Genomic DNA, 23,538 nt, shown 5'->3' with positions numbered 1-23,538 from the left:
CACACACACACACAGAGTGAGATTAACATATACCAACCATCCCCATGACCATGATTTTACCTCCCTCTCTTAAAACACACTCCTATATTTTTCAATAGCAAGAGAAGTGCTTAGAAAGATTTGGGAGATCCTTCCATGAACATCAGAATTCCACAATTATTTAAACAGATACAATGATAGTGTAACACACATGACTGTCACAGGTAGCCGGGGAGAGGATAACCATCTATGATTTCCCTGCAATGCCATTTGCTACCAGAAAAATCTGTAAGCACTGAAACTGCTGTCTCCAATTCTCTGCCAAGTTCCCTTCCAGAGCGAGGGATTCAGGTGGCTTCATTTACTCCATTTTTGGGAAAGATTTAATTTACTTTTGACATTATTTAGTATCAGTGTGATACACAAGAGTACTGATAAGAGACTGAACTTCATTTCCTGGCTCCAATCATTTCATATGGGGCAGGGTTACAAAAGGTCCCCTGACAGGGGTTAATATTCACTGATTCCACTAGCTACTGTTACAGGGAACCCTCTCAAAGTTGTCTTGACCCATAATTTTATTTATTTGGTGATGGAATGATCTGCCCAGGGAGGTAAAGAAGGGACAGTCTCTATGGGCCTGATCCGATTCCCATTAAAGTCAGTGGAAAGGTTGCCATGGGAGTTGAATCGGGACATATACAAGATCAAATATCTGTAGCACTAACCTACATGAAAAACTAGCTCCAGACAGGGAACTGAACTAGACTTATTTCAGTGGAGCGAGGATTCCACCCAGGATCTCTGTTTCCAGACCTGTTTTCTACTCGTTTGTAAAATTCATGTAATTATTTCATTACATTCCTCCCTCCCCCACAGCCCCCAAACAAATGTTTTAGTTCTCTTCCCTATTTACCTCCCAATCCAACAATCCTTAAATATATAAATCCACAGAACAGTGTGGATTATCCAGAAATTATAGCAAACCTACCAAAGGAAACCAGCATCTGAAAAACCTTTCAGAATGAACACAGCTCTCAATTTCTGATGTGTTCATAAATAAGGAGAAACATTATGAAATATATCTTGCCAGTGCCACTTTAGCCACTGATTTTTTTTCTCCTCCTCTGTAGCTATTTTAGAGTAAAGAGCTGATACTTTACATTTTGAAGGTTGTCCATGTTTAAAGACTTAAAAAAACTGAATTAGAAAAAACTATTGAAGTAGTGTATTAATTCCTTTTGAAATGTGGTAAGTGCTTCTCCAATCACTCAGGAGTCAGCAAAATAAAGTAATCATACCTTATTTTCATAGAAAATAAATCAAATTTATGAAGCCAGCTTCTGGAAACAAATGGGATTAGATGGGCAATTTCTTCAAAGGACCCTCTCCGTCTGAGGAAGCTATTCTGCACACACATGGTAATTTTTGATTATAAGTGACAAATTTTCTTGCTCAAATTACAGGTTTTCTTGTCTAAACAGCATTCACATGTGCAATTTAAAGGCTTATGTGGGACTTAAGTGAGGCATTGGTCTTCTGCTAGCCCTCTGCTCAGAAGGGCATTTCACCTGTTGTTGGTGAGCACATTCTCAACCTGAGTAGTCCTATTGATTTGAAGTGGGCTACTCATGTGAATAAGTGCTCATAAGCCTGAGTAATGGCTGTCCACCATAGTGTTCTGTTGCACCTGCAAATGACTGTATGCACAAAGGTTAAGCCCAGTCATCTTTACTCAGGCCCTGGATTACACTAACTTCAAAGGAAATTGGGTCAGAATATGGATTTCAGGATTTCTCCTCAAATTAGAGGCCATGGTTTTTTTAAAAAATGTAGCCCCATAAATTAGTGTCTTTCTGAGCTAAAAATCAAACAACCAACCAAGCAAACAACCTGTCACCATACCGAGTCTAGCCATTATTTTTACTTTGCCTGAGATGATACTCAAAAACCAGATACATTTTTCTTTGTTTTCCCATTACAATGTAGTATTAATTTCAGGCTAACTAGTCAATAGGGCTTAGTAACTCTAGTTCAGCATCTCATGTAAGTAATGATCGATCAGTAGTTTTCTGATTGTTGGAAAACCACTAAGATATTCCCAGTGTATGGAAGATTGAGAAAAACTGTGAAATTAAAAACTGGAATTTGTTTATTTATGTTAGTTAATTTTGTGATTTGAAAGAAACGGGGCGTTAAAGAAGAATTACATCACCTCAATTTCTAGTTATAATAGCATCACAGTATTTCAGTTTATCAACTACCTAAGCATTGCAGGGGTACATTTTAAGTGTGATGCTCAGGGATTTAATGGCCAAGTGAAAGAGCATTTAGGTGTATTTTTTATTAGCACCAGTAACATCAATCATCATGGTAGAAGGCGAGTGAATAAACTTTATGCCTAGACTGCAGCTATGCACGGATGCATACAAAGATATCATCCGTGTAATTTCCTACATGTTGTGCTAACCCCTCACACACACAGAATCTCACTTTGCTCAGAAAATCACCGACTGTGAGAATCCAAAAACAAACACTATTTAAAGGTGTGTTCTTACTGAAGCAAAGCTGCTGGTTTGTTTTTCTTACAATATTTTAGCTGTTTAATATTGGCAGGTAGAACCTGACTTTAAAAATAAATTGGCAAATGAATTTTGATCACTATTAATACAGGAAAATCCTAATTTCCTTTGTGTTCATCTTCCGCAACAGAGTAAGAGCCCTGCTCGGACACATGACACACAAGGCCATCACAGAACCCAGATGCCAAGCGGTGAAAAATATTCTTCCAGCAGCTGCATCTGGCTCCTTGTTGGGCTCCATAGGCAGTGAAGCTGACAGCTCTGAAGTTGCCTGTGGGTCTGTCATAGAGTTAGACTGCAAGCTGAGCTGACTTATTCTACTCAATACCATTTTTCTTTGACTTACCTTTGATCCTGAGATATTTGTATATTGTTATGTGCTTGAGAAAAAGTTCCTGTGTAAATCCCTCTTGAGCGCTCTGTGTGTACGTATTCTTACAGGAAGAAGAGGTGATATCCTGTGAACATACAGTCGTGATCTGCATTACTTGTGGTGTTATCATGCAGTCACCTCATCCACATGCATAACGGAGCCTGCGTTAATGCAAGCTGATACGAGATGTCCTGAGAAATCACGCAATCTAACAGCAGCCCTACAAACGACAAGACATGACCGTAGGTACCTTTCAACCTACCCATTCATATTATTCAAGTGCTAGTCCCCCTGTCTCAAAGAGGCTGAGTTTAGGCTCCTTTTTTTAATTTAATATTATTCTCATACGCACTAACAGAGGCCCAGAATATATTCTCGCACTGTAACCATAAGCAAACAGAGAGATGGAACCCTGAGAGAGAAGCAGGCATTGGCAGGGTACTGTGGGAAACAAGAAGGAAGGACCAAATGAGAGTGAATCATTCATGGTCAAAGAGTATCACTGACCGATCCAGCCCTAGAGAATACATCTCATATGCACATGCCAACCATGCCCTTTTAGGAAGGCCAGTCTCTTACATTTTTTCTTTTTTTTTTTTAAGCAAAAGGTGCATCATTTTCCCTCAGTGTCTCTTTCCTGAAAATTCTCCCAGTATTTCACTGTAATTAAGGGTGTCCCATTCCCCCCCCCCATCTCCCTGACAAAATGATCCTGTTTAGAGCTTCCAAAATTTTTTAGGCTTGTACAGTAGTTGCAAGTAAGAAATCCCTTTTTATTTTTTAAACTCACTTGTTAAATTCGAAAATCACATTTAATTCTTATTACATTTGGAGTAATTTCCTCAAAAAGACAAGGAGATATTTTGTCTTTGTTTTAGAGATCTGTTTTGTCTCATAAAATATTTGGGCCTACATTTAAAATTCCAGGGTACTTTAAAATGTAGAAACTTCTAATGTTCCTCTGTTCAAGTCATGTGGTTTATTGTAAATGGCTTCAACAGGGCTGGCATTCCACTATCCCTGCATGGAGTGGATCCAACCAAACTAGGGTTGTCAATTAATCGCAGTTAACTCAAGTGATTAATGCAAAACAAATTAACTAGATTAAAAAAAAAGTCATGATTAATTGCAGTTTTATTCACACTATTAAACAATAATAGAATTTAAATTTATTATAAATATTTTGGATCTTTTTTCCTACATCTTCTAATACGTTGATTTCAATTACAGCACAAAATACAAAGCGTACAGTGCTCATTTAATATTACAACAGTGCCATATGAGCGCCTGTTCTCACTTTCAGGTGACATTGTAAATAAGTGGGCAGCATCATGTCCCGTATATGTAAACAAACTTGTTTGTCTTAGTGATTGGCTGAACAAGAAGTAGGACTGAGTGGACTTGTAGGCTCTAAAGTTTTACATTGTTTTGGTTTTGAGTGCAGGTATGTAAAAAAAAATTCTACATTTGTAAGTTGCACTTCATGATAAAGAGATTGCACTACAGTGCTTGTATGAGGTGAATTGAAAAATACTCTTTTGTTTATCTTTCTACAGTGCAAATATTTGTAATAAAATAAAATATGTAAAAATAATATGAAGTGAGCACTGTGCATTTTGTATTCCATGTTGTCATTTAAATTGGCATTCTATTATTGTTTAACAGTGCAACTAAAACTGCGATTATGACTTTTTTTAATTTAATATTTTTTTAATTGTGATTTTTTTTTCAAATAATTTGACAGCCCTAAATCAAACCCTTAGGTACAGTAAACTGCCTAACTCTTCTTAAGGCTTACCATCAGCTAGTCTGAAGATGATGGAGTACCTCTACTCTCATTGCCTTAATGCTTGTTGAGTGCAGTGAGAGAACTGGGTGCACTACAAATATATACTATCGGACTCAACATCTTGAGCAAACGATTGCAGGTGAAAGGTTAGAGGCATTGCTGAGGCCATTTTGAAAATTTGGCTTAAGTTATCAGTGTAGTCAAGCAGGTTAAGTGACCTAGGTACAGTCTTCTGGCAATGTGTAAGCAAAATTTTCACTACGTTAATGAATGCTTATCAGGAGCCCAAGCACATGACTATTCATACAATCATAGAATCATTGAAGATTACGGTTGGAAGAGACCTCAGGAGGTCATCTAGTCCAACCCCCTGCTCAAAGCAGGACCAACCCCAACTAAATCATCCCAGCCAGGGCTTTGTCAAGCCAGGCCTTAAAATTATCTATGGTATTTCAATTGCTTGAAAAATAAGGGAGTCTCAATATTTTTGTAGCAAGTAGCAAAGTCTGCTTTGAATTTAGCAACAGCAAAACCTAGAAACAGCAGTGGTGTCACAAGATCTGGCTGTTCTGTTTTCCAAGTTACACACAGGAAAAATTTTAAGTGTTGCTACCTTTAAACAGCACTCAGAAGTTAGCTAGGGTCCTCATAAAACAATTAAGATGACAGTTGTGACGTTCTGTACCTCAGGGGAACAACCAGCACCCCCATGTTCATCCTTATAATATGATTATATCTAATGCAAAGTTTGTCATGTCGGCTGTCTTCGGAAGGCTTATGATGCACTGAGCATTGTTGTTATAGTGATATTATAGTAATCGTTATAGAAATGTTATAGTGTTATAGGTTTCATGTATATAGTTATGAGGCTGAAAATGTGTCCTCATGGCTTAAAGCAAGCCCAGGAAAAAACTCTCCAAGAGCAGAGAGGCAGTTTACACCTCATCAGGGCATTTATGGGATAAACTCAGCCCAGCCTCACAGGAACAAAGGAAACTGGCCTAGGCAACAACAAAGGATCTGTTGGACTCTCAAGTGAGTCACTCCCCTTCCTTTGGTCAGTTTGGGACTGGGATGAGGTAATGTTCACCTGACTCTAAAGCGGGGGGTGGGGAGGGGAGGGGAGGGCAAAGCCTGGAGGGAAGAAAGAATGTGATAAAAGGGAGAGACTTTGCCATGCTCTTCCTCTCTCTTCCACCTACCTCTACAGACACCACACCAAGCAACTGAAGCACTGATCAAAGGGGAGAGCCTGGCTGAAGAGCAACCAGCCAGCCTGTGGTGAGAAGCATCTAAGTTTGTAAGGGCACTGAAAGTGTTAAGATCAGCTTGTGACAGGTTCGGTCACAGAGATCTCCTTGGGACTGTCACCTGATGGTGCTGAAATTACCTCTGAGCCCGTTTTCCCTGACAGCTTGGGAATTCCAGAACCCTGTCTTGTTGAGCCAGACACTCTAGCCTGTTGCAACACAGACTGGTCCACACCCCCAAAGTTGCAGACTTAACTGAACAGCTCAGCAGGTTACCTGTCTCCAGCACCCAGACACCCAGTTCCCAGTGGGATACAAACCCCAAATAAATCCATTTTACTCCTATAAATTCATAAAGCTTATACAGGGTAAATTCATAAATTGTCCACCCTCTATAACAGTGACAGAGAGATATGCACAGCTGTTTGTTCCCCAAGGTATTAATCACTTACTCTGGGTTTATTAATAAACAACAGTGATTTTATTTCAGAGTAGCAGCCATGTTAGTCTGTATCTGCAAAAAGAAAAGGAGGACTTGTGGCACCTTAGAGACTAAGGTGCCACAAGTCCTCCTTTTCTTTTTAGTGATTTTATTAAGTATAAAAAGTAAGATTTAAGTGGTTTCAGAACACCACTGAACAAAGTAAGTCACCAAGCAGTCACACAGCTTAGAATGAATTTTGCTTTTATTTCATTTGACCAAATCTGACTTGTTATGCTTTAGCTTATAATCACTTAAAATCTATCTTTGTAGTTAATAGATTTGTTTGTTTATTCTACCTGAAGCAGTGCATTTGGTTTGAAGCGTGTCAGAAACTACCCTTGGGATAACAAGCCTGATACATATCCATTTCTTTGTTAAACTGATGAACTCATAAAAGCTTGCAGCATCCAGCATAACTGGACAGAGGTTCCTAGGGTTGTGTCTGCAACCGGAGATATTGACTAGTGTAATTTGGTTGCAGAATCCAAGGAGCAGCTTACAGGCCAGAGGCTGTGCGTGAACAGCTCAGGAGCAGGGGTTCTCACAGCAGAGCAGGGTAAGGCTGGCTCCCAGAGTCAGGGATTGGAATGACCTAGCAGATCACCGGTCCAGACAACATCAGATGGGAATGTCACAACAAGATCCTGACCTCTAAGCTCTTACAATCTAATGTAGACATGATGAGCCAAAGGTTCAAAAGAACACAGGCATCAATGATCATTTCATTTAGGGGCTGAAATGAAATGGCCCTGGATGCTAAACTCTTTGGAGCATCTGGTCCTATGTGGTAAAGGGGATAATACCACAACAAAAAGAGGGTGGGAGAAGGAGGAGGACAGAGGTTACAGTAATAATATTGAGCTAGCATACAGCATGTTGAAAATATAAGCATTCGCACGAATAAAAATAAATACAAGTTACAAAACATTATAGTGGATAAAACCAGACTCTAGAGCTACAAGATCTTACTGAACTTAACCACATCAGGTACTAGGATAGCACAGAGTGTGGGAATCTGTGCTGACAAACATTCAATGGATATTTTAAAAAAAATGGTCCTGAGGTTTTGCAAATACATGAGAGCTCCTAAAATGCTGCTTAAGGAGAATTGTAGAATGTGGGAACTCCCCTCCCCCCAAAAATTAATAAATGAATTTAAATCTGAGGCATCATCAGATAAAATGTCTCTGGCTCTATCATTCCTTTTGGTTCTGATGAACCTTCTGTCTTCTTGCTCAGTAACAAGCACACCTCCCCCTTCCTCTCTGCTGCTGTCCTTCCCACCCCCTTTCTTTCTCCTTCAGGCCCTTGCCCTCTGTGTCTCCCTTTTCAATGAACTGTCTCTCCTCCAGAGCCTCTGTGTATGTCTCTCTCTCCCCCCCTCCGCCTCCCTCCTCTTCAGGCACATTTGTCTGATTCAGGCCCCCTCTTTTTTCTCTAAGGTGTCTGACTCTGCTGCTGCTGCAGGCCTCCCTTTCTCCTGCAAGATCCCCCACCTCCTGAACTTGCCACTTATCTTGTGTCACCTCTGCACCAAAGCTGCCAGTGTAGCTCTGCATCCCAGAGCCAGTGACCCACACCAGTGACTTGCTACTTTGCCTTTCTTCTCTTCCTCTTCGCCTGACTGATATAGTTTGATTAACTGGGGTGAGTGAATCCTGTCAATCAAAATCACCCCACACACCCTACTGCTACAGTCACCTCTTAAAGGACAACGTTTCTAATGAGCTCCAACCTCAAATAGGAAATTTTGTGCCCACAACCATTCTAGTCACTTTCACATTTTCCATAATGAGTGCTTCCTTTATCAACGATTAAAATCTTCCAGTGCAGCATCCCGAAAGCTAAGCTGTGAATGCTTTTTGCTGCACGCAGACAGGAAGACAAATCAAGTTCTTCAGAGACAGAGTAATCGCTCTATTTGTATGAATATTGAAATTGAATTTGTGATGCAAATAGATACAATATGTCATCACAGCTTCTGAAAATTCCTGAATGAATCAAGGAAGCTCTGGTTACAACACAACTATTATTAGTAACAAGCCAGCTGTCTCACCTTTAGTGCCCTAATTTTCCTAAACCAGAGACCAGTTCCCATATTCTAAACAGGATTTCTTTCTGGAAGGAGACACATTTCCGCCCCTGCTTTTTTTCCAGTTCCATTTACAGCTTTTGAAAATTCACATTTTATTCACAGCTGTTAGGATCTGCATTAGCAAAACACATGGTAAATCATTTCATAGCCTAATCTGTGCTAGTTATATCCAAAATGCTCTCAGAAGATAGAGATCTATCTAAAACAAATTAAAAGGAACATAATTTCTTTTGTGTCTGCTACACAAGACCCTCTTTCCAGCCATAGCTCAACACTTGGGAGACAACAGTATAGTGAGGACTCAAGTGCTTTAACGCTAATATTTCAAACATCATTATCTTCTGCAATACACAGCAATTCTTGCATATGCTTTAAATTACTACAACTAGTTTTTCATTTTAATGAGCATTTCCCTACTGCTTCCTGACAGTAAATCCCAATAGAAGTAGAGCAAAAATCTGGCTTTTATGAACAATTCCCTTCAGAAAACTTGAAACTCTTGTCTGCTTATCTGATTAGTGCAAACGACTGTCCCAGTGTTATCTGGGGAGGAGATGTGGAAAGGCGGGTGGGGAAGACAGGGTGAAAACAGAGGGCATGGAAATACTTGTGAGGATCTTGATATGAATACAGTTCCTAATTTTAAAATCTTACAGGATCTTTTTCCCTTTTCTGAACTCAGAGGTTTAGATGATTACTTGCTTAAATATCTCTAGAGCTAATTGCAGGAAAAGAAAGAGAATAAACATGGCCTTGATTGATCAAAAGTGTAGAAGGGGAGTGTAAAAATCTATTCACCTACCATATTTCCTAGGAAAGTGGCATTGTGACATTTGGGTGTTCTTATGAGAATCTGCTGATCTTTGGTTCAGGTTAGTTTCTGCCAAAATCTGGGGGGGGGGGTCTCCAGAAAATTTGGCAATGCTCTTTAAATGTGAGGTCTGACTTACTAGATGTGTTCACCTAATCAACTCTAACAACATTGAAAGGAAAACAATACCTCACTAATAGATGCATGAGTGAACAATGGGATAAAAATCATTCAATTATATCATACCACCCCTAATTTTGCCTATGCCACTAGGGACATATTTTAAGGCCAGCTGCAGCACAGCCTCTCCATTTCAAGCAAAAATTACCGCTGCACAAAATGGGACTCTATCTGCAAAGGTCAGTAGTTACATGCATATTAGCTACCTGATTTTTATCTACCATCAGTTAGTTATTAAATATTACTCCTGCAATTCATTGTAGGTGAAAAAAAACTCGAACACATTTTCATGGGCATGCCAAAGTGAGCCTGGGATGCTGAAGGGTCAGTGCTTAATGCACATGTGATTTCTTACCTTTGCCTGCATGTTGCTATTCTGAGGTCCCCAGCTACCTTGTAAGACCTGAAGTGCCTCTTATTAAGCAGAGCATCTTTTTATCAGTGTGACAAAAAACATAGCTTGAGTGAAGTAAAGAAACATAAGACAGTGTCTAGCAATCCTGGGCACAACTTTATATTGACAATACAGTTGCCACTTAATCATAACTGTACTTGCTGCAGGGGAATAAAATTAATGGCCCTAATTCAAAAACTCAGGCCTGTCCAGGACAATCTCTGATGGGCTCAATAATAGTAAACCTGCTCCTTTCCAACGCTTAAATGTATAAACTTTTGAGCAGGACAGATGATATGTTGTAGAAATTGGCAACCTGCCCAATGGACAGCATACTACATACTCCTCCCCACCCCATCAAGGGCAATGAAGAACGTCTGGGGTTCACAGGAGCTCAGATCACTCAAGCACCAATGTGACATACAGACACCACAGCTGCCAGCTAAACACACAAGGAACAAAAAGTCCAAATTTACTACTCCAAAAACAGCTCTCTCTTTAAGTATGGCTCACATTCTGTTTTCAGACAAGCCACTAGAGGGTGAGACAGTTACAAAATTGGTAACTTTTGAGCAGGTCTCATTCTATCTAGCAGAGGATATTGGTGTGTGTATTTCTGTGTACATAGAAACCAGTGAAGTAGAAGTATTAAGAAAAGAACTCTTGGCAGCTAGTATAACTTTGTAGATGCTTCATATTACACCTAGGACACTATCATTATATGCCATTATGTAAGTGGAAGTATGCGTTTGATGGCCATGCAACAATGAATTTTCTCAATGTATCACAATTGAAAATTTACTATAATTGCAGAGAACGATCATCCCAGGGGATTAATAATAGGCCTATCTCCTCCAGGTCACTGATTCAAACATAGACCAGGTCGCTAACGATCAAATGTTGTTAGCATCTGATGACTGTTCAATGGCCTACTGAAAGGAAAATGATTTGGTAGTCTCAGTCTGGTTCCCAGCAAAGTGCTGTGCACACATCACTAAAAACATCCATCACAAATGGCACTAATTTGCACTCCTGTTAGCACTGGCTTCCACAGACAGGCCAACTACAGTGTTGCCATTTTATACTGAAACTCTAACTTTTTAAAGCTGACAAAACTTTCAGACACATCCAACCAAATTCTGACCCATCAGAAGGGGCCACAATTCCTATTGACTTCATGGAATGACTTTCGTGTTTACAGGCAGCCCAAATTGTGTCCTCTACATCCAATGTATGTGTTGAAAGTACTCAGATATTCCAGACAGGAAAATAATATTTCTAACCAATTTTAGATCGGTGCAACTCCTGCTTAAGGTAATAAGTGTTCATATCCTAGTGTTTGCTCCCATAAAATCCATGTTATACATTAGACCACATTTTGTGCTTTGTACTATAGCCTGCAAGCAGCGGAGGAATTCCGTGAGAGATTTTGCATCAGCAAGCAAAAATCCCTCGCAAGGTCCTCTAGCATGCAGGGGGAGTGCATGATCAGCACCATCCTTTTGAAAGCTGCCCCCGCTGAGGGTGAGTGACAGAATGGGCATGGCACTGCCTCTTTCCCAGCCTGCCTCCCTTCTTTGGGATGCCTTGTACCCTTGGTAGTGATGACAGAGAAGTCCTGTGCTCTCCTGAGTGTGAGAACTGAAGTTGTTCCCTTGGCACTTGCAAGAGAGATCGTTGCTCCTTTCCCTCCTCTGGTGAACACTCACAAGGTCTGGGATTGATGTAGCCCACTGTAAAGTATCAAATGGTGTGGGAAATATTTTGCTAAGTTATTTTGCCATTGTTATTGTCATTGAATTTACTGACTCATACTGAGTCACTTTTAAAAATCTTTATTTGCAAACAGTCAATGCATTCACTAGCAACCTAGCCCTGTGGACAGACCTCCCATGTCAGGGTGGATTTGTATCCAAAGGGCAGTGTGGAAAATCTTACCTACCTTTCTTCTTGATGTACCCATTCTGCAGATATACGAGAATTTACATGTGTGGTGCTGCCCATCTAGGACCTTTCATAGGCATTAACATTTGGAAACAACATTTTCAAGAAAATTGACAGGATTTATTAATTTCCTAGACATTTCCACTCTTTCCCCTCAGGGGATACTCTCATAGCTGTATAACTATTTCAACCTTGGTGGATTAAAAATGTTTTCCATATTATAGATTAAATTATTTAGAGACACCACTTCAAGATTTCTTAAATCGCATTTTACACTGCTTGTGAGGGACAGCTGTACTTCCTTATTTCTTAAGGCAATTATTTTTATTTCATTTTTGATTCATATTTTATTCATATATATTTTCTTTGATTTACAAAAAATAATATTTAAAAAGGGGGACATGTTTTATAGATGCTACTGGCAAGTTTATAGGAACAAAAAAGTTCTGTAATCTGTAAAGAGTAGTAGACAGGCTAATTTACAGGGGGCAAGCTTTGAACCTGAAATTCTGAAATAATGGAACCAAGTGAAGTAACAGGCCAGTGGTAGAGTAGACAATTGCACAGGAAAAAGGGGGAAATGTGATTGGTAGGTGTGATGTGCCAACCTATATCTTCAATGTAGCTATTCCAAGATACACTTGCTCTTACTATTAGAGTTAGGGCAGTGGTCCCCAAATGTTCTGGGGGGCATATGGGTGAGGCCCAGGCCAGGGGTCGAGGAGCAATCACCACCCAGGTCAGCTCTGCCCCCAACCCAGCTCTGGCCCCAGCCACAGCTCCATTCCACCCCCTGCTCCAGCCCCAGCCAGAGCTCCACTCCACCCCTTGCTCTCCAGCCCAGCTCTGCCTCATTCCCTCTCCACCCCCAGGCCAGCTCCTCCCTCACCCCTAGTTCAACCCCCAGCACTGCCTTCTGCCTAAGCTCCTCTGCTGAGCCAACAGTGCAGTAATGGGTTGGGGCGGGGGGGGGGGGGGACACAGACGGATTCCATTACTGGCAAGGGGCAGCGTGACAGGAAAAGTTTGGGCACCACTGCTTTAGAGAGAATGGTGCAGTTGAAAGACTAGGGCACTGAAGTGGCATGATGACGGAAATGTGGTATATTTACTGTCACGGAGTATCAGAAGGGATGTACCAGCAGTGACAGATTAGAATCTTTACAGAAATCAAAAAGTTTCTTTTCCTGTCTGTCTCTCTGTTGAAAAAAAAATTCAGTTGTGAAATGGGAAGCTCACTTTGATGCACACAGAAAAAAACACCCCAACACGGATGCAAAAACCATCTGTTTTAGTTAGTCTCTTCTAGCATCTCCCTTTATTGTGCTGAATGGTTAATAAATGCCAAAAACTCAAGATAAGCTTCTGAGATTTCATTATAGTTAGATATACATGTATGAGCTCAATAGGTAGCACAACCGGAAGATGGAGATTTACCTTCCAGGGAAAAAAACCTCAGTGATCCGTTAGATCATTTTCATGCTTAACTACTATGAATCTACTCTCTCATTAGGTGATAAATACTTGGGGATACATTTGAAACCTGACCTCTACCTTGTACATTTGCAGAAACGCATGTGCTTATATTTGCGTCTGTACTTAGCGTGTGCAAACATGTGCTGAAGATTTTGCCATGTTTGTTTCACCTTAGTAACATAACTCTTGCTTGCACAAAAGCATTAGACCAAGAGTAACTGCCAGAGCTGAACACATAGCCCATGATGTCCGTAAACAACTTTATGTTCTTCACAAAGCACATTTTTTCTTGCTTATGCATATTATATCTAAAATGTCTAAATCCTATTTCTCAGTTAGGAGTTGCCTTTTAACTTGTGCTGCTTCATGTTACTGTCCCTGTCCCCTCCTCTCCTTGAATCAACCCCTCCTTAAATCCCCCTGTCATGCCGGGTACAGACACTCATGCTGGCCTAGCAACCAAGGAGTTAATGCAGGAACCACCAGCCAGTGCTTGACTGGCCACCTCATAGCAGCGGGAGAGGTAAAAGAGCTGAGAAGCAGAGGGCCAAGCAGGCTGGAGAAGGAAAGTTCTGCCTACAAGCCAGTAAGAGGCTGCACAAGGGAAAAAAAACAAGGAAGGATGACTGGATCTACAGGCTGGAGAATCCCACAGCACCAAGAGAGGTAGAAAGGAGCTCAGGTTACAGCAGGCGGAAGTGTGAAGGCTTGATTCTGCCTGCCTGGTTTAAGGGTCCTGAGCTGGAACCCAGTGGAATACGTGGGCTTTGGTTCCTGTACTGCTCCCTCAGATACTTATGAACCAAAGGGGTTTTAGACCCCGTGAGGACCAGGACCAGCTAACTCTGCCAAGTACAAGAGGAGACACGTACCCCCGCAGGACTGAGACCAATACTCTTTATAGCCCAAAACCGGGACTACCACAGGAACTCTGGCCAGAGGAGCTGACTGACAGCCAGACCAGACCAAGTGGACTCCATCTGACAGAGGGGTCACTGTCACATTAGCACACCAGCTCACAGCCTCCTTCAAATGTTCCCTTCTCTTTATCTCATGACACAGAGATAAACCATGTTGTATTGTAATATCCATTCAGAAAATCTGTATGCAAGGCCACTTTAACAATAAAACAAAAGCCTAGCTTTTCAGATTCTAGACCTGCTTTAGTGAGCTTTGCCCTAGCAATGATCATAACCCCCTTTGCTGGCTACAGTTGCCTCTGTAGAGCTAGGGAGGGTATTAAATATCTCTAAATATCTGTCTGTTTCAACAGAGTCAGCATTCCAGGTTCCTAGATAATGGTTCAAACCCAGAGTTACACAGTAGGGAATCCTGCTATAATAGCACTGCCCAGCATCACCAACTGATATTGCTGTCAGCAATAGTTCTCTGCAGGGGGAAGGGGAGTGCAATTAAAAAGGAGGCATTGGGACAACAAATATAGATGTATAAATAAATAAATAAATAAATAAATAGACAGCCAGAGTCTGAATGCCAGAATCTATCAAAGATACTGCATGCAGGGTAACATTAGCAAAGGGAGAAAATTATGCACAAGGGTATTATCGGAAGTCTGGATTACTAAGAGAAATTCAGAATACATCAATACTACATCTTTTGTGCATGTACATATATTATATAATATTTATCTAATTCCTAAGAGGTGAGGATTAATTAGTAAATGTTTGCAAAGTCTTTTGAAGATTAAATGCACCAGATAAATGCTAAACGTGAGTCTTTTCTTGGGCCTGATCCTGCAATCTTACTCAGACAAAATGCTCAGTGGTTTCAGTGTGATTTTCGAAGGAGGAAGGAAGGCAGGTCTTTGGCCTTTGTTTTGTTTTTTTAATGTTGGTAGCCAGGGTTTTCTCCCAGATTCATGAAACAAAATACAAAAATTAAAGGGCTGATTTAGCTTCAGGCACCTACAGCAAAAGTGGGGCTTTGGGGGGGGCACAGTGGTGACCCCTGGTTCAAGCACACATATAAAAGCCTCCCTTATTGCACTGTGTGGACTCCCATATCCTGGGTGACAGGCAGGGGGGGGGTTAACAGTAGAGCTGTGTGAATAACTGATCTTTCAGTGTGCCAGCCATTCCGAAAACAAAAATGGAAAAAAATAATAATAATAATTTCAGGTCAGCCCAACATGAACATTTTTCAAATTTCTCAGTGAGCCAAAAAGTAAAAAAGAAAGTTTGTTTTGGGTCATCCAAAATGGTTGACTCAACCCCCAAAGGAAATGTTTCCTTTTGTTTGAGAGGGTTTCCTTATTTATTTACTGTTCTAAAAATAAAATTGGAGTAAAAAGTTGGGGTTTTTTGTTTTTTTTAAACTTAGTCTTTTTGCTGTGGTGCTGGTGGTGGTGGTGATGTTTTTAATTGAAACAATTCAGTGAATTTGACATGAATTCGTGAAACATCCTGGTTGACCCAAATCTCCATTTTTCAGCCAAAAAAAGGAGAAAGAAAAAGTGACACATTGCATAATACCTCATCCCAGTAAAGTCAGTGGAACTAGTCACTGAGTAAGGTACTATCAAGGGCCAGATTCTGATACCTTATGCACAGTTAACACCACCTAGTAGTAAGGAGCAACTCAACCAAGTAAAGAGTTTTGGAATCCAGAGTAAAGGAGGTAGAATTTTGCCCTAACTAAATATATATTAGTCAGTATAGACCACCATCTAGAAGCACTTCTTAATTCATTATGCCAACATGAACTAAAGAATGTACTGAACTGTCTCAATGCTAGCAAACATTTTTCTTTGATGTACTGAAAACCATGGGACAGAAATCTGGAATTTTAATTATTTGAAGAGCAGTTTTAACAGACAAACTGAAGTACCAACGTCAGCCTACAAGTCTGCAGAGTGATGAAAATTAAAGAGTTGGCGTGAATATGAAAAAACTTTAAGAGCTACTTTAAGTACTTAAAATTTCTCTTCTCTGCTTTAAACTTCAAGTATCTATGAAGTGTCATAAATATTTATTGTGTTTACAGTACACAGACATTCCTCAAATATATTTCAGTTTAGATGTGTATGTTTGGTTTATTCAACAGCCTTGGGTCTTAGTCCTGCTCTTGAAAATATGGGCACGCATTGCTGTGTACCTTGCCAAATTGGCTACTATCTGTATATGTACTTACACAGTAACTGAGTTTACAATACATATAGCTGTGAATGCCGTATATACATATATGAAAGCAACACCAAAAACCCTCAGACATAAGCAGAAATTAACAGGCATATATAATATACAGACTTAGGGCTTGTCTACACATACAGCTCTGTAATGGCGCAGCTTCATCTCTGTAGTGCAGTGGTTCCCAAACTTGTTCCGCCGCTTGTGCAGGGAAAGCCCCTGGCGGGCCAGGCCGGTTTGTTTACCTGCCGTGTCCACAGGTTCAGCTGATCGCGGCTCCTAGTGGCTGCGGTTCACTACTCTAGGCCAATGGGAGCTTCTGGAAGCGGCACGGGCCGAGGGAGCAGTAGCTATGTTGAAGGGAGAAGCCCTCCTGTCGACATAGCACTGTCAACATGTGGATTTTCCATACCCCTGACTGACAGAGTTATACCGACATATGTTTGTAGCATAGACCAGGGCTTATTAGATGTATGTGTTCTTTATTATATGTAATATGTTAAATCTTCTTATGTTCTCATATTGTAGGCTCCTCTTCTGATTAAGAATGGACCCATTTTACTACCTGCTGCATAAATGGATCTACGTCTTTAGCTGACTGAGCAAAGGCCTGTGTTTTCTGGCACAAATCTAGTAACCCTGTCACAGATACCATGGTTTTTAGCAAACTGCATATCTATTTGCTTCAGGAATTGGGAATCTCTCTCAGATCCTGATTTGGTACATTAGCCATAGTTACTTATAAGAAGACAAACTGCAGCTAAAAACCCGCACCTGGCCTATGCCAGCTGACTTGGGCTCCCGGGGCTTGGACTGCATGGCTGTTTAATTGCAATGTAGATGTCCCGGCTCAGCCAGGAGCCCAGATTCTAGGACCCTGCGAGGTGGGAGGAACCCAGAGCTCAGGCTGCAACCCAACCTGGAACATCTACACCACAAGTAAACAGCCCTGTAATCCAAGCCCCGCAAGCCCAAATCAGCTAGCATGGGACAGCTGTGGGTGTTTAATTGCAGTGTAGACATATCCAGAGAGGTTTGCTTCTCAGAATTTCTAACTAACTCTCTCTCTCTCTAACAGGTTTCAGAGTAACAGCCGTGTTAGTCTGTATTCGCAAAAAGAAAAGGAGGACTTGTGGCACCTTAGAGACTAACCAATTTATTAGAGCATAAGCTTTCGTGAGCTACAGCTCACTTCTTCAGATGCATATCGTGGAAACTGCAGCAGGCTTTATATATACACAGAGAATATGAAACAATACCTATTCCCACCCCACTGTCCTGCTGGTAATAGCTTATCTAAAGTGATTTCCAGCACAAATCCAGGTTTTCTCACCCTCCACCCCCCCACACAAATTCACTCTCCTGCTGGTGATAGCCCATCCAAAGTGATAACTCTTTACACAATGTGCATGACAATTAAGCTGGGCTATTTCCTGCATAAATCCAGGTTCTCACATCCCCCCCACCCCCATACACACACAAACTCACTCTCCTGCTGGTAACAGCTCATCCAAACTGACCACTCTTCAAGTTAAAATCCAAGTTAAACCAGAACATCTGGGGGGGGGGTAGGAAAAAACAAGAGGAAACAGGCTACCTTGCATAATGACTTAGCCACTCCAAGTCTCTATTTAAGCCTAAATTAATAGTATCCAATTTGCAAATGAATTCCAATTCAGCAGTTTCTCGCTGGAGTCTGGATTTGAAGTTTTTTTGTTTTAAGATAGCGACCTTCATGTCTGTGATCGCGTGACCAGAGAGATTGAAGTGTTCTCCGACTGGTTTATGAATGTTATAATTCTTGACATCTGATTTGTGTCCATTTATTCTTTTACGTAGAGACTGTCCAGTTTGACCAATGTACATGGCAGAGGGGCATTGCTGGCACATGATGGCATATATCACATTGGTGGATGTGCAGGTGAACGAGCCTCTGATAGTGTGGCTGATGTTATTAGGCCCTGTGATGGTGTCCCCTGAATAGATATGTGGGCACAGTTGGCAACGGGCTTTGTTGCAAGGATAAGTTCCTGGGTTAGTGGTTCTGTTGTGTGGTATGTGGTTGTTGGTGAGTATTTGCTTCAGGTTGCGGGGCTGTCTGTAGGCAAGGACTGGCCTGTCTCCCAAGATTTGTGAGAGTGTTGGGTCATCCTTTAGGATAGGTTGTAGATCCTTAATAATGCGTTGGAGGGGTTTTAGTTGGGGGCTGAAGGTGACGGCTAGTGGCGTTCTGTTATTTTCTTTGTTAGGCCTGTCCTGTAGTAGGTAACTTCTGGGAACTCTTCTGGCTCTATCAATCTGTTTCTTTACTTCTGCAGGTGGGTATTGTAGTTGTAAGAAAGCTTGACAGAGATCTTGTAGGTGTTTGTCTCTGTCTGAGGGGTTGGAGCAAATGCGGTTGTATCGCAGAGCTTGGCTGTAGACGATGGATCGTGTGGTGTGGTCAGGGTGAAAGCTGGAGGCATGCAGGTAGGAATAGCGGTCAGTAGGTTTCCGGTATAGGGTGGTGTTTATGTGACCATTGTTTATTAGCACTGTAGTGTCCAGGAAGTGGATCTCTTGTGTGGACTGGACCAGGCTGAGGTTGGTGGTGGGATGGAAATTGTTGAAATCATGGTGGAATTCCTCAAGGGCTTCTTTTCCATGGGTCCAGATGATGAAGATGTCATCAATATAGCGCAAGTAGAGTAGGGGCTTTAGGGGACGAGAGCTGAGGAAGCGTTGTTCTAAATCAGCCATAAAAATGTTGGCATACTGTGGGGCCATGCGGGTACCCATAGCAGTGCTGCTGATCTGAAGGTATACATTGTCCCCAAATGTGAAGTAGTTTGTCCTTACCCATAACTACTTCACATTTGGGGACAATGTATACCTTCAGATCAGCGGCACTGCTATGGGTACCCGCATGGCCCCACAGTATGCCAACATTTTTATGGCTGATTTAGAACAACGCTTCCTCAGCTCTCGTCCCCTAAAGCCCCTACTCTACTTGCGCTATATTGATGACATCTTCATCATCTGGACCCATGGAAAAGAAGCCCTTGAGGAATTCCACCATGATTTCAACAATTTCCATCCCACCACCAACCTCAGCCTGGTCCAGTCCACACAAGAGATCCACTTCCTGGACACTACAGTGCTAATAAACAATGGTCACATAAACACCACCCTATACCGGAAACCTACTGACCGCTATTCCTACCTGCATGCCTCCAGCTTTCACCCTGACCACACCACACGATCCATCGTCTACAGCCAAGCTCTGCGATACAACCGCATTTGCTCCAACCCCTCAGACAGAGACAAACACCTACAAGATCTCTGTCAAGCTTTCTTACAACTACAATACCCACCTGCAGAAGTAAAGAAACAGATTGATAGAGCCAGAAGAGTTCCCAGAAGTTACCTACTACAGGACAGGCCTAACAAAGAAAATAACAGAACGCCACTAGCCGTCACCTTCAGCCCCCAACTAAAACCCCTCCAACGCATTATTAAGGATCTACAACCTATCCTAAAGGATGACCCAACACTCTCACAAATCTTGGGAGACAGGCCAGTCCTTGCCTACAGACAGCCCCGCAACCTGAAGCAAATACTCACCAACAACCACATACCACACAACAGAACCACTAACCCAGGAACTTATCCTTGCAACAAAGCCCGTTGCCAACTGTGCCCACATATCTATTCAGGGGACACCATCACAGGGCCTAATAACATCAGCCACACTATCAGAGGCTCGTTCACCTGCACATCCACCAATGTGATATATGCCATCATGTGCCAGCAATGCCCCTCTGCCATGTACATTGGTCAAACTGGACAGTCTCTACGTAAAAGAATAAATGGACACAAATCAGATGTCAAGAATTATAACATTCATAAACCAGTCGGAGAACACTTCAATCTCTCTGGTCACGCGATCACAGACATGAAGGTCGCTATCTTAAAACAAAAAAACTTCAAATCCAGACTCCAGCGAGAAACTGCTGAATTGGAATTCATTTGCAAATTGGATACTATTAATTTAGGCTTAAATAGAGACTTGGAGTGGCTAAGTCATTATGCAAGGTAGCCTGTTTCCTCTTGTTTTTTCCTACCCCCCCCCCAGATGTTCTGGTTTAACTTGGATTTTAACTTGAAGAGTGGTCAGTTTGGATGAGCTGTTACCAGCAGGAGAGTGAGTTTGTGTGTGTATGGGGGTGGGGGGGATGTGAGAACCTGGATTTATGCAGGAAATAGCCCAGCTTAATTGTCATGCACATTGTGTAAAGAGTTATCACTTTGGATGGGCTATCACCAGCAGGAGAGTGAATTTGTGTGGGGGGGTGGAGGGTGAGAAAACCTGGATTTGTGCTGGAAATCACTTTAGATAAGCTATTACCAGCAGGACAGTGGGGTGGGAATAGGTATTGTTTCATATTCTCTGTGTATATATAAAGCCTGCTGCAGTTTCCACGATATGCATCTGAAGAAGTGAGCTGTAGCTCACGAAAGCTTATGCTCTAATAAATTGGTTAGTCTCTAAGGTGCCACAAGTCCTCCTTTTCTCTCTCTAACAGTCACCCTTCTAACAGGAGAATTGTCTCAAAGAGTTACAAGATCCACCTACCTTATTGTTTGAATGCAGTCCTTATATTTTAATCCCCTTACTACTTGAATTGGTGAGCTAAACAAGTAGAGCATCATTCACTTAACCAACAGAGGCAACACATACAAAAATATTCATATCAAAATTTGTTAAGCTGAAGTGAAGGCTGAGAAACCATTTCCAATTTAAAAGGAAGAATAGAAGAACACAGGTTAGAACAAACACACACCAGAAAGTCAGGAAATTATAAGATAATGTGAAAAGGAAAATAAATGTTTGAACATCTCAAAAGTCAAAGTACCATATAGCTATGCCAACAGTAGCCTCACCTAGCTCAAGCACTATTCAGATGACAGGTTTACATGATGGAGAGTAGAGCTGGACAAGCAGTGGTTTTCCTGTCTTGTGAGAATTGTTGAGGTTTCAAACACTTTCCCCATCTTGAACTGCGACAAAAAGTTGAAATCTTGAAAAATTTCACAAACCAATAATAGTTTAAAAAAAATGGATTGGATCAATCAAGATGTTTTGTTTCAATAATTTCAACATATCTCCTTTAAATTTCAACCTTATTTTTTTGCCTTCATTCTTAGTATGAATTAACTAAAATTTCAGGACTAAAAGTAATTTTGAACTAAAAACCCAAAAATTTTCATTTAAAAAATGTTGAAAAAGAGGCAGTTTCAAATATTTTTCAAGTCAAGAGATTCATCAAACCTGACCCTTTCTCACAAATAGTTTCAGTTTCAACTAGTTGGCATTATCTGATAGAAAAAATGTTTCATCAGAAAATTTTCAACCAGCTCTAATTGAGAATAAATGGGAGATAGGAGCAAGACTGCACTTAGAGGCGGACTAGCTATAGGGGAAGACTGGCAGCAGAGAAACACAGAGATTCATTTCAGCAGAGCCCTCTGAGTTCAGTGAAGCAGAGAGCATATTTGTAAGTGTATGCGTGTGGGGGGAAATGGGATTGGGTATCTTCCAATATGAGCCCACCTAACTTGGAGGAAGCTGTCAAGTCACAGGGCTTGATTCCAGACTGAAGTCCCTAGGTGCTACCTCAATAATAGTGGAGCTCTCCATGACATGGGATGGTAAAGGGAGCAATAGACCTGATAAGCCAAGGAAGAAGAGACCAATGGCTCTCAAAAGATAAGCAAGTCTGGCCTATTCCATCCAGTAGAGGGCAATGTTGCATATACAAACAAGGCAGATTATATACTTACTCCCCGAAATTATAGAATAGTTGTGAAATGTGGATGCAGTTTGCAAAGCCAATGATATGTTAAAAACAGAACCAAAAAGAGCCCAACTTCCTATGCATAGTTTCAGATTTGTTTACATCTGCAACTAATCCAACTGAGTATAGAGAAATTTCTATTCAGTATCACCAAAGAACGGGGGCCCAATACTGGACTCATTGAATCAATACTCCCTTTGACCTCAGTGGTGTAGGATTAACCCTTTGGTCTCTTTCCACTTCAGTTATAAGCAGCACAAGATAAATTCATAGATTTTTTTTCCCATAGGTTACAAAGCCAGAAGGGACAACAGTGATCATCTAGTCTAACTTCCTGTATAACTGAGGCTGTAGGAGTTCCCTGAATTAATTCCTGTTTGAACTAGAGCATATCTGTTAGAAAAGCTTGATATAAAATTTGTCAGTGACAGCAAATTCACTACAACCCTTGTTATGTTATTCCAATGGTTAATTACCTTAACTGTTAAAAATGTGGACCTTATTTCCAGTCTGAATTTGTCTAGTGTCAGCTTCCAGCCATTGCATCTTGTTATACCATTTGTCAGCTAATCCCAAGAGGCTAACATCAAATTTTTGTACCCTGTGTAGGTACTTATAGACTGCCCCTTAATCTTCTCTTTTTTAAGATAAAAATATGAAGCTTCTTGAATCCGTCATTATAGGCATGTTTTCAAATCCTTTAGTCATTGTTGTGGATCTTCTCTGAACCCTCTTGAATTGATCAACATTTTTCTTGAATTGTAGACACCAGAACTGTCCACAGAATACCAGTAGCAGTCGCATCAGTGCCAAATAATGAAGTAACATAACTTCCCCACTCCTATTCGATATTCCCCTCTTTAGGTATCCAAAGATCATATTAGCCCTTTTCGCCATGGTGTCACACTAGAAGCTAAAGTTCAGCAGATTAGTCACTATGACCCCAAGTCTTTTTCAGAGTCACCAATTCCCAAGATACAGTCCCCCATCATGTAAGTATGGAGTACTACGATGGGAGGGAGATAGTCATTTATAAGTACTGACAAGTCCTGATCTATAGATTGAGTTCCATGTCTGTCTGGTGAAAAAGAAGACTAGCCTCGCATCCTGCTTTCTGTACAAATGAACTGATAGTAAGCCACCTGGTTTACTGAATTCTTCTTCTGCTTCAGCTATTGCACCTCATTCTGTACTTCTA

The 23,538-nt window shown here is 41.1% G+C and overlaps 1 protein-coding gene across 9 annotated transcripts in view; it reads right to left on the bottom strand.

The window, feature by feature from the left end:
* The window catches only part of MYT1L (myelin transcription factor 1 like), a 380,619-nt gene that overhangs the window by 301,849 nt on the left and 55,232 nt on the right, over window positions 1-23,538 (bottom strand). The window contains exon 1 of one of the 9 annotated variants that reach the window (XM_078852078.1): window positions 2,908-3,007. The exons of the other annotated variants lie outside the window; for them this stretch is intronic. The gene's annotated coding sequence lies outside the window, so the exon portion shown is untranslated. Of the gene's footprint in view, window positions 1-2,907; window positions 3,008-23,538 lie in introns of those variants that run through there. 9 annotated transcript variants of the gene reach the window in all.

The sequence above is a fragment of the Lepidochelys kempii genome, chromosome 3 (genome assembly GCF_965140285.1).
Source record: "Lepidochelys kempii isolate rLepKem1 chromosome 3, rLepKem1.hap1, whole genome shotgun sequence".
Classification (NCBI taxonomy): Eukaryota; Metazoa; Chordata; order Testudines; family Cheloniidae; genus Lepidochelys; species Lepidochelys kempii.
The sequence above is the reverse complement of the archived record's forward strand: the minus strand, read 5'-3'. Positions and strand labels throughout refer to the sequence as shown.